This window comes from Selaginella moellendorffii, unplaced genomic scaffold, assembly GCF_000143415.4.
Source record: "Selaginella moellendorffii unplaced genomic scaffold, v1.0 SELMOscaffold_26, whole genome shotgun sequence".
Lineage (NCBI taxonomy): Eukaryota > Viridiplantae > Streptophyta > Lycopodiopsida > Selaginellales > Selaginellaceae > Selaginella > Selaginella moellendorffii.
The window spans coordinates 270,223-286,306 of record NW_003314287.1 but is presented as its reverse complement, the minus strand read 5'-3'; the positions used below and the strand labels follow the sequence as shown (position 1 = coordinate 286,306).

The window sequence follows — 16,084 nt, the reverse complement described above, 5'->3', positions numbered from 1 at the left end:
AACAGCAATCACGATCTGCTTGTCTGCAGCAAGCCTGGAATCGCCCTTGAGCTTGCCAATGGATTGTGACATTGCAAGCGTGCACCATTCTAGCACATCCCTAAGCGATCCATTGGGCATTATCTTCCCGCCTGCTGCCTCTATCCGGGACCTCTCCTTGGGGTCCTTGGGCTCATGAGCTCGAGCCAGCTCCACTGCCCTCCCCTTTTCAGACAAGATCACACGAGAGTCCCCCACGCTTGCTACCACCAGAGACCTCTGCTGCGCCTAGACGAGCGCCACCACCGCTGTGCTGCCCGATCCAACCTCTTTCTCCTCCTCCTCCTCCTCCTTGCCATCGTCGCAATCAATCTCTTCCTCAAACCCCATCTTGGTCTTCGCTAGGCCACAATCAGTCCCAGCAGCTAGCAAGCGCTCGTCCATGTCTATAAACACTTCCTCCAAAGCTTCTCTCGCACTCTTGCCTCCTTCCACAATACTCTTGGCTAGGGTAGTGAGCATGTTTGCCAAGCAAAACTTGGCAACCGCATCACCTTCATAGCTATGGAACATTTTAACATATGTAAGAGCCCTTTTTGTAAGTTTTTTAATTGATATATAATCTAATATGAACAATTCTATATTTTAGACTCTTTATAACATCACAATTGCTAAAAACATTCACAAAAAAGTATTCCATGTAACTCTTTTCCGCAATGCCCACTCTTTAATTCTTCATCTTACCTATCAATATATACCCTCTTAAAACCCTTTGACCACATATTTAAATAAGAAAAAAAGGCAAATTGTACAAAGAATACAGCCTAACCCTCCTCTTTGTGACTAGATTTTGTGCTTTCATTTGGCCGACCCCAACGTGCTGCACTCTCGTGTGCAAGCGCTGGCGGGAGCTCTACCACAAGTACCACTTCTTCTCTGTGGGGACAAGGATCATCTTTGCTCTGCTCCACCGCAGGCTGCCTCAAGTTAAAATGCTTGAGCCAAAAACAATTCAAGACCAAATGGTGTTTCTATGGGGAAGTAAAATGTTTGAAGCAAATAAAAGTCAAATAAATGTCTCTAGGTATCTGGTTTGCGTGTGCACATTCAGTCAAGTAGATTGGGGATTCTGCTGGGGCACTTTTCTGGACTTGGTGTCCTGCATGGGCACGCTCGAGAGCCTCCACATTATCGGGGGATTCTACAGCAGCCTACATGTTAGTGAATCGCTCCTCGGCGCCTGTGGAGTCTCTGATTCTCACTCTTCATGCCACCAGAGGCCAATGCGAATGTCGGCTCAACGTCAAGGATTTTGAGGTTGTGTCCAGGGCCCGCCTCACGGTGTCGAGCAGGAGCCTCAAGAGCTTCACCTTGCTGGGACATGGCAGGACACCATTTTGAGCACTTATGAAATTTTCCTCGATACTCCACCTTCGAAGTTGGTCACTTCTTACTGGACATCTCCCTCAGTGTCCAATCAAAGAGCCTGGAAGTCCTGAAGATCGGCAGCCACTACGAGCTCATTGACAGCCAGAGCTTGGTGGAGAGTGGGAGCTGGATGAATTGCTGAGCCTCTTCAAGCTTCTTCTTGTAAGCTTTCAATCCACGTAACTTGGAGGCACTTAATTTCCAGCTTTGGTTGACACTTTACGGGTACCATGGTGGAAACTCCACTGAGAATATCTCTTTCTTGAGGGACTTGTTCAGATACCACTTGTTATCCATTGCAAGGATATGATCGACTGGATACTTCATGGTGTTTTATCCAGGTTGCATGCCAATAAAGTTTAATTTAGTGTTCCTGCGACCAAGAAGGTTTTTTCCTCTCAAAGAGCTCGATTTGTGGATGCATCGGAGAGTTGATCAAGCTCGGAAGAAGAGCTGGTGGATGGCTTGATACTGGAGATATCTCGAGTCGCCATCCTCGCCAGAGGCCAAAGTCGCCAATCTTGTAGACGCCTTCGTTGATGTAGATGTTGTCGGGCTTCACGTCGTGAACGAGGCCGTGCATTTATAAGAGCTGCCATGCAGTCATGAGAAACTAAGAAAAGAATATACTTACTTGAGACGTCACCTCGGTCAGTGTTTTCTTCGTGAATGTTCTACAGCTCCATGTGGATATACAGAAATTCATTCTCGAACCAAGCTCACTACGTTTTCATGGTAACCTGGAAGCTGGATAACTTTAAGCAAGCCTGTGGCAATTGAAAGTAAAAAGCCAACTCACCAAGATACGAGAGAGAACTTTATAAACATAGCCTCATCCTATTTCCTGATACTGGAATAAGAATGAAGACCATATAAATTCTAAGCACCACAAAAACCTTGATATGATGGAACTCCATAAGCGGAAACACATCCTGTGTTCCAAAGCTATGAAAGAAAACTATGAAAAAACAAGATACGTCTCTCTGGAAACACGTCACTGTTAACAAAAGGGTTCGTGACAATGTCTTTTCATTCTCTGCTTCTTGGTTCAAGTATTCAAAGGAGATGCAAAAGAGAACAAAAAAAGATCAGGATTGTCAAAACAAAGCTAGACATTGGTCTTTTAATCACTCACTTTCTCGAGATTGGATAGTCCAAAAAGAGCTCAACACAAGGGCTAGGCCCCTCGTGCACGAGAATGTGTGCCTCAGCCACATCTCTCACGTCGACCTAAGCTTGACAGTGATTCGTGTAAACTTTGGTTGCTCCTGCATGGATATTCACCTTCTTGAAAGTGTTAGAACAACCAATGCTAGATGCTAGAAACAAGCTTTGATAGAAAATTGCCTGTAAGGTACTTGAAGACGTGCGTGGTACTAGCATTCATCGTGCTCTGAAGCATAGTAACGGTGGCCACTATGGTGCCACTTTATTTGAACAGACTTCAATTTGTGATGCTTGTTCCCATCCTTGTGTCTATGACAAGCATCATGATGATTCTCGACAGAAGGATTCCGCGAACGTTTGCGAGACTTGTGCTTGTCATTGTCAAGTCAATGAGCCGCATCAAAGAGCTCCTCCAAACTCTTTATAGGCTAAGAATGACACAAGTGTTGCTACATGCTCTTACTATGAAGGCCATCAATGAAGTAGGACTTGTTCTTATCTGGATCCTTTTGTGAGACACAAAATCCCTAGGCCCCAAAGTGGAGCCAGAAGGGTGCCACGTGGTAGTGGCCAAGGCGAAAGCCAAACGAGCATAACACGTTTGGACTAAAAGCTCCGACTTGGAAGGTCGAGAGCGGGAGTGGAACTCCCAACAAAGTGCTCGAGGAGCGAGCACAAGGCAACCAATAAACAAGGCTCCAAAAAGGGACCCAAAAAGGACTAACACATGACACGTGGAAGTGTCCGAGATGGACCCGAGATGGAGTTCGAGATGGAGTCCAAGGTGGACCCAAGGTGGAGTCTGAGATGGAGTCCGAGATGTACCCGAGATGGAGTCCGAGATGGAGTCTAAGATGGAGTCCGAGATGGACCCGAGATGGAGTCCGAGATGGAGTCTGAGGTGGACCCGAGGTGGAGTCCGAGATGGAGTCCGAGCTGGACCCGAGATGGAGTTCGAGATGGACCCGAGATGGAGTCCGAGATGGACCCAAGATGAAGTCCGAGATGGACCCGAGATGGAGTCCAAGATGGACCAAGACGGAGTCCGAGATGGACCCGAGATGGAGTCCGAGATGGACCGAGACGGAGTCCGAGATGGAGTCCAAGATGGAGTCCAAGAAGGACCCGAGATGGAGTCCGAGGTCGAGATTGAGACCAGGACTGAGACCGAGACCAAGACCAAGACTGAGACCGAGACCGAGACCGAGACCGAGACTGGGACCGGGACCGAGACCGAGACCGAGGCCAAGGCCGAGACCAAGCCCGAGCCCGAGTCCGAGTCTGAGTCTGAGTCTGAGTCTGAATCCGAGTCCGAGTCTGAGTTCGAGTCTGAGAGGGTGAAAGCCCAAAGCGTTCGTCTCCCAGACCCTGGGGGGTTTGGTGAGCTCCAAAAGTATAGTAAGGGGGAGGACTGCAATGGAGCTAGTTTGGCCAGGAAAGGCCAGTTTGGCCCAAAAAGGCTATACCCAGTGTTGGGTGATGAGCTGCCCACTGGGAAGTCCAAGACTAGAGTGAATACGGACCAATAAGTGGAAGTGTTCAAGAGCTGGCTCTAGTTCCCCCGGGAGATCGAATGGTCGATGCTCCCAATCCAAGTGCGGGTGGCACTACCTACTTGGATACCTGGCGTGGCTCAACGGAACCTCGCTCTAAGCCCATGGCTAGAGCACCCAAAGACGGAAGGTGGGGAGAGTACCCAAGAGGCCCGCTTAGAGCTACAGTGTTCCGAAATGCTGTCCCAAAGTCCCAAACTATGGAAAGGAAGAGCAATGATCCTCTGGTGTGGTGACCAATGACACGGTCATGTGGTAAGGAAGTCCTAGAGGACAGTGGGACTTAGTAGTCGGGCCTGTGGGCCTTGATCCAGTGGCAGTGTAGGTGATCACGGCCATGGACAGAAAAGGATCTTGGTGGGGACTGTTAAAGGGATATTGGGGAAGGCTATTCCCCATATTTGTGGGCATCCTAAGGATACTAAGGAGTGGATCTAGAATGATCACTCATGGACAGATGGCCCAATCCTTGAGAGATGGGACTATGATGCAGGTGGTGTTAGACCACCGGTGTGACCAAGGTAAAGGGGCATGGCCTTAGCGTAATAGACGGCTATGTCAATGGTACTTTGGGGTGTCGGTCATGGGATCGGACACGTGGAGCACTTGGACCATGTGCAAAGGTTGAGTGGTGGGGATGCCATTCTCGAGGCTAGCAAGCCCAAGTCCGAAATAAGACTTATGGAGGTTGTGAGAGAGACTCCTCCAAATGGTCAGAGGTGTGGTTTAGTGACTAAAGTAGAATGGAAAAATTAGTCGTTTACACCTTCGTTGGAACACGGCTAATCAAGTGAGTAAGCTTCTTAATATAGTCCCCGAGCGTTCTTTCTAGAAATGTCAAAGTTTTGTGCGAGCATTCTCCACATCGTAGTGAGGGGCAAAACATAAATGGAAAGCAGCCTCAAACTCATCCATGGTAGACACTAGTGGTTTTTTATTCACAACACAAGACTCCTCAAACTAATTCCACCACCGAAGACCCTTATCACGCAAAACCATTGGAATAGCCATTAAAGCCTCTACACCCAGAGTTTCCCTAATAGCCAAGGTCTTTTTCATATTGGCTAGCCAAGCAAAACACTCATCCATACCACCATCACCGAAAAATGTTGGAATCTTAAGTCGATCTACCAAGAAAGGTTTACTTGGAGTGCTACCACGTCCAGCCTTGAGTGCCTCAACACGCCCACACATGGTATCCATCATGCCATGCATCTCGTCTTGCATCTCTTGCTAATTTTAATTAAGGGCTTACAGTTCATAAATAACATCTTGAATAGTCTAAATCTCCACAGCTCCATTGGCACCATTATCAACACCACCATTGACAATGGGATTCCAGCATTCAGCTTGGTCAGCCATCGCAACCTCCTCCTCTAATACCAATGTTATGATCTGGCACAAAAAGACAAAGATATAATCTTCTTAAATTACACTACACCTCCTTTTGAGGTTCCTCACCACCCAACCACCCCTGAGCTACCTCAAAAGTTCCATTGCGCCACCGCTCCATTGTGAGCACTAAGGTAGGTTAAGTCCTTTACCCTAACATGCCTTACCCTTGAGCCTCCCTTTGACCAACGTTGACCATGTGGTCAAAGTTAGCACCTAACAAGTACCATCCTTTGGGGCATTGCACTTTTGGCTGTCCCAATTCCATCCAGATTTGCATTGCTTCTGAGCTGCTGCATTTGCGATGCCACCAACGTCCACTCCAACCAGGAGGACTGTCACAAACATGGCCAAAAGCATCAGCTGTGACTTGCTCTCCATGATCAACATCGTTTATCTAGAAATGTAAACTGATTTCTTTTCTTGTATCTCTTCTTTCACTTGAAATGCTTCACTGTGATGCTGCCAGAGTGGTCTCGATTTAAAGTATGGAGGCCGAGTCCAAGTAAAGACTGCTATGCACACGCAGTTTACTGCTTCTCCAGCGCAACATGTCGTGTTTATGTTTGACTGATGGGGTCAATTGACTGGTGTACATGCCAACTATGTCCAAATGAAACAGTCTCGAAGTGAAAATATCTCGTACATGGATATGGATTCATTTGCTAACTGGACATATGCATTCCAAGATATGATAATATTTTCCAAAGTTTGTGCATTGGATCCACACACACTAGCTTAGCTCTTGTAGATCAATGTTGTGTCTTCCATTTCCCATGTTTATTTATCATTGTAAAAACTAAGGTCATGGATTAATATTGATTAGAAATAAGGTATCTCAAGGAATAACCATTTTAATTTACAGAGAAATTTTTTAACTCCCTAAACTTATCTCTGCGAGTTTAGGGTTTTACAAGTGGCTATGGACCTGCGCTGGTTTCGGCGGGACGGCGAGGAAGGCTTGGGTGTTCGTATTCCTCTTTGCAATGGTAAGCTGGATCTGCTCGCCATCGCCCGGTGTTTAGGCGGCTTAGATCCCGCGGAGCTCTCCCTCCGGCTCTCGCCTTCGTCTCAACGCGAAGAGGTTTTCCATCCTCTCCCTCTCAACTACAGGACGGGCCTCTCGTCCCTCACTTGGGACGAGCTGATCGAGGAGCTCGGCTGTATCCATTTCGACGCCATCGCCTCGCTCCCCGACGCCAAGACGCGGCAAAATGCGGCGATCATCCAAGGCATCAAGCACGAGAAGGAGCCGGCTTGGATGGCGAAGCTGTCCGGGATTTGCAGAGGTAGGATCGACGCGGACTCGCTGCTGTGCCACAAATTCATGCTCGTCTTTCGCTACCATTTGGACGTGAACGATCCAAACGTCGTCGCCATCGACAAGGAGCACGATCACCAGGGCTTGATGACGCAAGAAGAAGAAGAGCTCTACATCAATCGTCACCTCCCTCGAGCTCAAGCCCACGAGATTGTGCGCGAGATCTCTCAACTTTTGCCACAGTCGTCATACCGGTGGCTGGATCCGGAGGAGATCGACAGCAAAGTGGAGGTTTTCCGTGCGATCAACTTGGACGTGGAGGTGAGGAGCAAGAGCTCGGCCGTTCTTGCGCATGGAAGCGACCCTGTTCTTGGGATCGAGGTCGTCAGTGAGCTGAGCCGGCAGGGATTGAACAGATGCGAGTTGGAATTCTACCTGTGGGCGAGGTCGTCCAAGCTCCCGTTTTTGCAGCTGGTGACTGATTTCAAGAGCGCCGTCGTGTTCTACTATCGGTTTCCACGCACAGGATCTATGAGCTGCGACACAATGTCGTACGCCACCTTGAAGAAGCTCGTGAAGGTGATCACGTCGAGCTTACCTCGCAATAGTTCGGAGTTTGAGATGGCTTGGTCCATTCTGGGCTGGAAACGCTTCGGAGATGAGGATGAGTGGTAACGTTAGAAGAAAGCATAGAAGCTTTAAAGTTGTTTGAGACTTTCCTGTTCGAAATAAACCTTAGCCGAGAGAGAGAAAATGCGACGATCACACCTGAAAGAGCGCTGATGGTTGTGAGCGATCCATAATGCTCGAGGATGGGACGGGTGTTCCTCAAAAGCTTCCGGAGAGGCCTCTTGCATTTGAGGTGGTCGGAAGCTCCTTCTTCGATAAGTTAAAGGAGAAGAGCCCGTCGATTTGAAGAATTGGGTGCTCTTGATATATACGTACTCTCCGCACACAACAAATGCAAAACAAGACATGGAACTTCCAAGCAAGGATTTTCGCAAATACATATTCGAATGTTTCTATTTCCATAATCTACCGGCAAACATCTTGGCTTCGTTCTCCAGGCACGCTCTTGCAGCGTTTAACCTCCGTCGGACTTCTTCTGCAGGCCATTCGCAAGCATGGTGACCAACAACAATCTCAAGAAGAGGTTGCCAGAAACCTTGTAAGACTTGAATAAAAAGGTTGCAATACCCTGCTTTCATAGCCACCTTTACCGGCCACATACCGTAGCTTAGTTCTAGCAAACAACCTCTCTTTATCTCCAACCTGCACCAGACTGCTATAAGAAAGATATTGGGATGTCAATATACATACCATATGAAGCTCATCTATAACTACGACTGCTAGTTCGGACAGCCGCCCGTCCTCTACCAGCTTATTGATGAGTGAGTTCTCTTTTGATGGTACGAACTGCAAGTGAAGTATCTGGAGTACTCCCGTGAGTCCCAAAATATCCACGGACACAACATGTTCCAGTAAAATGCTCTGTCTAGCAAAGTAAAAACCAGTTGACGTTTTGACAAAACAAAACCAAGCATACCTTCTCAGAACACAACATGACATATGGTAAAACCAGCATTGCCATTTTCCCTGTCACTAGCACTCTTTTTAACATCAAAATTCTGCTCTCGCCTGGACTGTCAAAAGTTTTAAGGATTACCATAAAAGAAAACTAAATAAGAAATCTCAAGCACCTTGTTGAGGCACAGCAAACAAGACTTTTACCATCCAAAACTCCATCAAGGCGTAGACAATCAACCTGTAGTTTCTTGTAAGTAGACACTAAAATCACAAACAGTTATCGTACCTGCCATTGATACAGTCTTCTAACCCCCATAATTACGATAGATGTTTGCCAAGTGCCAACAGACACGGGGCGGTCCTACGTGACAGAACTCTAGTCGTTTGTCAGCAGGATCTTCTAGCGCAGCTAGGGCGACGAGGAGAGAATCGATGCTCTCGCGGCGCTCATCTGCAATCGATCGCGTTTCTCTGGAATGTCGCTGCTTCACTCGAGATATTCGCTGCTATTCGGAGCCGTGCTTCGCCACTGCCGAGCACAATGCCGGATTGCGCTGCGATGCTGTGACGATTTCCAGGCGAGGATCTTGGATAGAGGTAGATTTCTCTCGCGGCATTGTATTTTGATGCTGGTGTTTCTTCGTTGGTCGCAGGAAGCGAGTGATAAGTGGGAGGAAAAAGCTGCAAGGAGGAATTCTTCATGGATCGTGCCAAGAAAGAGCGTACTTAGCATTCCATAGGCTGGACTTTGATGAATTCGTCACAGGATTGAGGGGCCTTCACTGTTGTGGCCATCGATCGAAGAACAAAGGCGTTTTCAATGATTCTAAGAGGAACTTTTCTGTGGTCGCTTTAGAAAAACATGTAAGTTGTGAAGATACATAGCTTTTTTCTTGTTTTAAAATGAGAGTTTTAATGCAAAGGCCAAGAAGCGTTCGCTGTTGTAACAATGAAGATGAAGAAAGGAGCTGTGGATGTCGTTGAGAAAATAAGTCCTCCATTAATTCTTCCTGGAAAATATGTAAGAAAGAATTTCTCGTGTGTTTTCGACTGAAACTTTGTTGCCAGGATTCCAAACCCAAGAGTGTTGAGCCGTTCGCGTCCATCTTATCCTGCATTGTGGAAGTTGTCGCGGATTATTTTGACGTGGACATATAAGCAAAGGATTGAACCTTGATGCTGTCAACAAGAAGAGGATCAGGTATGGCTGGAACGAGTTGCAGAAGCCGGAAGGGACCTCGTTTTGGAAGCTTGTTCTTGAGCAGTTTGACAATACTCTGGTCCAGATCCTACTTGCTTTCGCTCTGGCCTTCTCGGAGCTTGAGCCGGGGAGCTTATAACTAGATTTTCACTCAAAGCATTAATCTTTTGGAACAAACAAAAGCAGCAAGATGTACCCTCTTCTCCAAATATGGCAACTTCATGAGCATCATCTTCTTCTGTTCGCTACTGGCATCTAGATATAAGGGTGGAAATTAAATGATGTTTAATAAAACTCCTTTTACTCAAAACTTCATTTCATCCCTTAAGCTTGTAAAAAAGGAAATATTTTAGGTTTTCAGTTGTCCTTTCAGCAGAGAAGCTAGCAGTGATGCCAAACAAGAACAGCAAGGTGTAAAAAGAGCCTTATCTCCTCCAAAACTACCCACTGTTTTGGTCCTCATCCTCCTAATAGAGTGGCCTCAAGTTTGGAAGTGTGGATGAGCTGAAGACGTACTTAAAACAGTACCTAATTTGTACAAAGTGCAATCATGGTGAGTGCAGCAGCTTCAATTACTTTAACAATGATAACATTGGCCAGCCAAGATATTGCTGTAGTCTGTGCAAGAAAAAATTCACCTATGGTGGAAAAACAAGACCAACCTACATGAAACGGCCAAGATCAAACATCATTCAAAAAGTCGACATGGCACATGAAAATAAAAAGCTCAAACACACTCCAGTTGAAGATGAGATAAAAAAGGGTTTGCTGGTCCATGAAAGTGCAGTGAAGCAGAGTGGTCAATAGGCTAATAAAGCTGGGGCGGTGATCCAGGTGGAGGACAAGGAAGATCTTGACATGGATGACTTGGAGGTGGCTAGAATCATGGCATTGGTTGAGGAGAATGAAGTTCTAAACAAGGAGGAACACATCCCTCTTGTGTTCCTTGAGGTGGCAGAAATTAAAGTGAGTGACAAAGAGATGACTAAAATTTTATTGTCAAATCTGGAGGATGTCGATGATAAGGAGATGCTAGATCTCACATTTGAGTGGACAGAACACAAAGAAAGCTTGGTAGAAATTCAAATTGGCAATGGGGAAACAAGCCAAATCCTCCAAAAGAATGTGGACAATGAGGGTCTCATGCTTGAGGGGGATTCTTAGGAGGAGCAGACAGAGGCAATGGAGGAGGACATTGATTTTGCTCTCGAACTTGAACAAAATTTCCAAGCTGAAGAAGATAAGTGAAAGGAGGAATCCATGATACTCTGGAAGATTGAATTGGAGAAAGCTAAATGTAGTGGTATTTTTAATTTCAAATCAAATCAACAAGGTAATATTCTTTGTTGATTGAATCAACAATCAAATCAACAAAATCAAGATAGAGAAAAAAAACAAATACTTCCATGTTTAGTGTACAATTTATTAATAGTATTATATCGAAGTACCACTTTTTTGAATTAAAAATGATGTTCAGAACAAAAACTTTCCACTGGTCCTGAAATCGGCCTGGGCATGTATCAAAACCTTGTTTCCAGATTTAAGATGTGACTTTTTATTTGAAAGAAGTCCAATATACTGGAAAGAAAGAAACAAACCCTGCCCTCGTTTGTCGTTTTCACTGTGCTGAACAGCGGCAAGATCGAGTCCTTGGCCTTCTTTTCCGCAAGCTCATTGGAGCCATGGTTACCATTTTCTTGCGTAATTACTGCTCGGTTTTCCTTGTCAGTGCTTGCCCTTGTCTTGCTTTGGAGATATGGCCATCTCGTCCGTCTCAGCCTGAGGCCTCTCAACTCTGGCATATAAAGACTGCGACAGCGAATGTGGAATCGTTGCTCCAAGAGCTTGAAAGGCCGAGAAAGCAGCTATTCATGCCTCTTCTGCTCGATCCAGGACAATTCTCCTTGCTCCGTTTATTATTTTCTTTGCCGCTGCAGCATACATCCACTGCTGCTTACCAGCATCTATTACAAAAAGCTTGCGAGTAAAAGCATTCGGTATATAAGAGAAGCCAACCTGCATGTTCTTTGAATGAAGAATCGCACAGCGCGTTTGCAAGTTCAGGAATTGTAGCCTCAGCTACAGCTTCAACTGTTCGTAAGCCTGCTTTGTATAAACATCTAGCTCGTGCAGCCTGTGAAAACATAAAACAAAGGTAAAACAATCAAAGAGCTTGCACGGTGCCCCTCGGCACCTTGAACGTACTGCAAGCGTCCATTAGCGGCACTTCCTAGTGCCGAAACTTCAGTATTAAGGAACAAAGGTCGATGAACAATCTTGGACAATATAAGAGCCACAAAAAAGCGTTTGTACACACGCAAGTTTTGATCCGCCTCGCTAGCCTTCTCACTACCTTTTATACTCCTTTTATGGCCCTGCATTGGTGCTCCATGAGACATGCGCATCAGGGATGCCTCGGTCACCCCAACTCTAGCAACTGCCTGTAAAATGCGAAAGCATTACAATGTCTATTTCTAGCTTTCGTCTATAAGATCGACATAGGACAATTCGACAAATCTTTGATAGTAAACTCCCCAGTCCGGTTCAAGCTCCATGTGAATAGGAGTAACCTCAAATCTGAAGCTAAAACAAAACTTTCACGGGCTTTAGCAAGATCCTCAAAGACAACCTGCATCCGGATAATTAAAATTCGTCATTGCCAGCAAAAACGAGAGAGGACGTACCAAGCATTCTTCCAGGCTGAGTGAACTGCCAAACGCTGCTTTTCCTAATGGAGTCATTTGGTAGATCTGTAACTCCTGATCCCACACTATCAGTCGGCACAGCAAAGAATCTTGAGCAGACTTCACGACGTCATCAAAAGGTTGTATAGAGTTGAGAAATGTGCATCGCACATAGCGGTTGACATCCTGTGCCCACCTCCAAAAGAGCTCTCATCATTCCATTCTTTTCCTCGGGGAGACATGACTGCAATGGTTGACAACCTTCTTTCAGAATGGGAAGCTCCTCACTTTTACAGATTAATATCTTCAAAACCAACATTCGGCAAATTTCAGAATACATAAACGGGAGAAGTCTTACACTCTCGCCATGCGTGTCTATCCCTGCTCTTCCTGCTCTCCCAGCCATTTGCCTGTATCTCGTCCCATCCAAAAAGTCCCGCCCAATTTTGGGAGTCCGAAAGATTACTCTTCGAGCTGGAAGATTTGTCGAGGTCGCCGTTAAATACACGAACGATTCCTTGTCTGTAGCAAGTTTCTACAACTTCTCTTTCCTCGGCCTGTAAGATCAAAGCAGAACATAGAGTGAAAACTTCAGACAAAATTATCGTGAAACCCGCGTGTTGGTAGGCGACACCAACCGGCAGGGTATCCCCCAGAACGGGGTCCAAACCCGCGGGGCACTTACGCAATGCTTCAGCTGCTTCGGATCCATCTCTGTAGGTTGCTGCATTCGCTTGAGAAGACACTGAAAACTTTGGCAAATATTTTGCAACATGACAGGCAGTGGTTTCGCAGGCATGACGACTTGAACAAAACAAAAGCACAGGATGGCCTTACTAAGCACCTAGACAACAACTGAAATCAGTAAGACCTATGAAAGGTCTTTGTCAAAAGACAAAAGTAACCCCATGGCACAGATGGACGATGTGATCTGGATCCTTGCTGATAAGTTCAGAGCCTACTTTTAGAGCACAAACGGTATTCATACTAACATCGTAAATGACTTTAATGTGTTCGTCTAAAGGACCGGGCGAAAGTTAGTCTCATAAAATGCAGCCTGCAAATTATCATCATGGTCTGTAAGACTTGAAAAAGATTGCAATACCTGAAGCCATTGCACTTATTCTTATAATTTGCAAGCTCGTGGGGCCGTCGGGCCGCTGCTTTCATAGCCACCTTTACCGGCCGCATATCGTAGCTTAGTTCTAGCAAACAACCTCTCTCTTTATCCCTAACCTGCACTAGACTGTTATAAGAAAGATATGGGATGTCAGTATACATACCATATGAAGCTCATCTATAACTACGACTGCTAGTTCGGACAGCCGCCCGTCCTCTACCAGCTTATTGATGAGTGAGTTATGTTCCAGTACCGCCTCTAAATGCTCTGTCTAGCAAAGTAAAAACCAGTTGACGTTTTGACAAAACAAAACCAAGCATACCTTCTCAGAACACAACGCAACATATGGTAAGACCAGCATTGCCATTTTCCGTCGCCAGCACTCTTTTTAACATCAAAATTCTGCTCTTTCCTGGACTGTCAAAAGTTTTAAGGATTACCATAAAAGAAAACTAAATAAGAAATCAAGCACCTTGTCGAGGCACAGTAAACAAGACTTTTACCATCCAAAACTCCATCAAGGCGTAAACAATCAACCTGTAGTTTCTTGTAAGTAGACACTAAAATCACAAACAGTTAGCTTACCTGCCATTGATACAGTCTTCTAACCCCTTTCCGAAAGTAATTCAGCCAGAAGCCAATCGGACAACTTCTCACCGGAGACTGAGGACGACGGATCGCTCACGATTGCCTTTCCTTCAGTGGGAGCTGCAGCAACTTCTTTGCCAACGTTGTCATGACTCGCAAAGTCGAAGCACACGACCAGTAGTGGAGAGTTCAATAACTTCGGGCCGTCAGGGTTGATACGCGACTTCACTTCCAAGCAGTCACTTTTCTTGCTCCCAAGGACGCGTATTGCCTCGTCCCAGAAGCTATCACCTGGTGATACATACTTGTTGTCGAGTAGCCAGTTCGGAGTGGGATCGCCACTATTTCCAGTGCTTGCATGAGGAGTCCACGGTAGCTTCTTCTCACTGTGCTGAAAGGGCGGTAATTTTCTGTCAGCCACTTCAACTGCTCGTTCCACTGAGAGGAATCGCCATCTCGTTTCTCAAAGTTTTGCTTTGGAGAGACGTCCATCTTCTCGCTCTTCTCTTGCAAAACATCTCTAGAGATAGCTGCTACCTTTTTTGTCGGGGAAACACCACTGAAACCAAACACAGGCATCAGCAAAAAAGAATGAAAGAAAAAGGATCATCGTCACTTACTGGAGACAGATCGATTTCTTCTCGTTTGCTTTCTTGTCCCTCTAATAATGCACTGAAAGTAGTGATCTGGCTCAGCCCTAGATCCGTTGGAAGCATAAAAACTATGCTTAGTTTCAAATTTAAAAACTGGCGCGTTAACGTTAGCGCTCGACTTCTACCAGTGATCGTTGCAAGAGCACGCTCCATCTTTGTAAGAATGGAAGCGGCTCATGTCCCTGAAAACTATCGCCCGCTGGTCGATCCTGGAGATAAATCCAATCGCCCAGTGGCAATCGTCACAAACTAAGGATTGCTGTGCCTAAATGTATCGGCATCGAACTCGCAGGGCGTCACAGAGAATGGCAGACTCTTGCTTGGGTCTGCCAGATGCCAGCTGAAAGTTCTTTTTACATGTGCAATAACCGTAGTCAGCTCCTCACCTTAAACAGCAACCTAGGTTAAAAGAAGCGACTATATATAGCCGGGCATGTTTTCGACGCGATCGTACGACATTGTCCTATGAATAGAAACCGATAGTAGAATCGGGCGCTTGGATGACTTCGCCCACAGGTGGAATTCCAACTCGCATCTGTTCAATCCCTGCTGGCTCAGCTCACTGACGACTTCGATCCCAAGAACAGCGTTGCTTCCATGCGCAAGAACGGGACCCAATAACAGCAAAAGCTCGGCCATTTTCTCCTCACCTCCACGTCCAGGTTGACGGAGCGGAAAACCACTTCGCTGTCGATCTCCTCTTGATCCATCTTGCAATGCCATGATCAACCCCTGGTGATCGTGCTCCATGGCTATGAAGCAACGTTTGGATCGTTCACGTCCAGCATGAATTCGTGGCACAGCAGCGAGTCCGCGTCTCCTACCTCTCCTTTTCGTCTCCAGGATGCCTTGGATGATCGCCTTGGTATTGGGGAGTGACGAAATGGATGCAAAGGTCCTGGACGAGAGGCTTGCCTGCAGTTGAGAGGAGACGAAGGCGGGAGCCGTACGGAGTGTAATTAATTTGTAATTGTGACTTTTAAGAGAGGCAAACGGCGTTGACGATGAGATACAAATGTAATTTTCAGGTCGCCAGATCGCCTGCTGCCAATGGCTTAGCGTTTAACATTCCACTTTTGATTTAGCTTGGTTTTGATTAATTTCCAGCAAGAGAATCTCTGGGATTTAGCTACAGCCATGGGTTTTGTGGCTTCTCAGCAAGCTGCTAGAATTTCTGGTAACCTCTAAAACTTTGCTAGAGAAATATAATTCAAATCCAGTTGTTCTTTGTTGCGTGTTCTGGGAGGGTCCATTACTCCAAAGAAGTTCCTGGCCGAACCCCACCTTAAGCATGCAATCACCACAACTTAAAGTTCTTCCTTCAGTCTCAAGCATCTAGACTCTAACAAGGTGAGTCGTTAAGTTTTAGGATCTATCAATGCTGCAGCTCCCATGTAACGGACATACAGCAGTCTCAATGATATGCTCTCATGGCATCTTCTTCATCCTCGGGTCCAATCCATACTTAACAATTAGTCGTATTTCATTAGAATAAAAAATTGTGCACGTCACAAGCATTGGAAACGTTCAT

At 46.0% G+C, this 16,084-nt stretch overlaps 1 pseudogene; it reads right to left on the bottom strand.

The window, feature by feature from the left end:
• Window positions 1-11,233: 11,233 nt before the first annotated feature.
• Window positions 11,234-14,706, bottom strand: LOC112348077 (annotated as a pseudogene).
• Window positions 14,707-16,084: the final 1,378 nt, after the last annotated feature.